Source organism: Acyrthosiphon pisum, unplaced genomic scaffold, assembly GCF_005508785.2.
Source record: "Acyrthosiphon pisum isolate AL4f unplaced genomic scaffold, pea_aphid_22Mar2018_4r6ur Scaffold_21008;HRSCAF=22781, whole genome shotgun sequence".
In the NCBI taxonomy this organism is placed as follows: domain Eukaryota; kingdom Metazoa; phylum Arthropoda; class Insecta; order Hemiptera; family Aphididae; genus Acyrthosiphon; species Acyrthosiphon pisum.
The window spans coordinates 4,295-6,017 of record NW_021770428.1 but is presented as its reverse complement, the minus strand read 5'-3'; positions in this window follow the sequence as shown (position 1 = coordinate 6,017).

Sequence of the window (1,723 nt, the reverse complement as noted above, 5' to 3'; positions counted from 1 at the left end):
GATCCAGTTTCGTGGGATAAGTTGTAAACCATCAAAGAACTCGATAACTGCATAATTTCTATGACACATACATTTCATAATTAATAATTAAACACAAGTATAATAAAGGACATTTTTTTGAATACATAATATTAAATTTATATCATATTTTAAGTTTTAAAATTGTTTACTAAGGTGGTATAAATTATAAATAAGCTAGGTAGGTACCTATATGTACAAGATAAATTAATTACAGGTAGGTAGGTAAAAAAAGGTTTAATTTTTATCTTAGTTAGGTAATTATTGAAAACTAATTTGAAATTTCATGCCATTAAGTGTCATAGTAGTAAATTGTAAAATGTATCCTTTTATAATTGGTCCATCAGTATGAAGATTTTTAAAAATTGGCTGTTCTCTATTACAATCCCGGTTTTGTAAATTATTATCAGAATTTTCTATCTCATGAATTCTACGGGCTATCTGTTGTAATGGTTTGTCATCCTTTCTAATTAAATCTTTGAATTTTTGCATAAAATTTTCAAAACGAAATGAACTAAACATGTCTAGTGGGCCAAAATGTTTAACGTCATCTACAATATGAATAAGACCATGTACATTATGAGAGATATGGTGCTCACCATATAATAATTTAAATGTTGTTACATAATGTTGCAATAAATTTTCAGCATAATTTAAATAAGAATTTTTAAAACAAAATTGTTTTGAAATCAATATTGTTATGCTACAATGAAGGGTAAGAAAATGCTGATAAACCTCTGTTGACAATGTTGATTTTAGTACAACTGGACCATGATATAATAACAATTGTCTAAATTCTGTCCCTTTCCACTGACGATAATGCAATAAGCTCCTTGGTTTTCTCTGGAATTCAAATGGAGTATAAGGCCTAATTTGTTTTTCTAAGATATCTGATATAATTTTAATTTTTCGAAATTGAAGACGAACTTTTAAGCTGTCACAACACCATAAGTGAATCAATTTTTTTACATTCCCTAAACATATTAAATGTAAGTAATCAAAAGGCACATTAGTAACAAGGCCAAGTTTAGGTATACCTTCTAGTGCACTACTTGTTCCTAAATGATAATCATCATCAGTTTTTAAGACAAATTCATCGTCAGTTCGTTTTTTACCAGATTTATCTGAAAAACAAATTCTTTTTTCAATATATTTACCTTCATCCCAGCATTTAGTGCAACTAGAATAACCAGTATGCCCTTTCACGTTTAGAATAAATGACTTGGCTGGTGCATCTGCACATATTACTTTGATAAAACATTGATAACTTGTATTATTAACCAGTAAACCACTGTTCACCAGTTCCTTAGCTTCATCGACAAAATATTCTAAAAATTCACTTGACTTTTCAGGTTTTTTAGAATAGCTGTGGTAAATACCAATAATAAATACTTCATTAAACCCTATAACTGAACCCAATATAGGCCAAAGTTGACTCCCTGAAGATTTACTAATTGGGAGACCATCAACACCAATCATTAGTTCAATTTTATTGCTTTGAATTTGAGCGTTCTTATTCAAAAAATTAATTAATCCCTTTTTCAACCCATAATGCCAATATTGACAAAAGTTTATATTCCTAATTTCAGTACTTCTAGGAGTATTTAATAAAGTTCTTGGGTCTGTAGGTAAATCTGAATGACACGGATGTGCTTTTAAGATACTCAATAAATTTTTTAAGGATGTATGATTAATGTGTTCATTA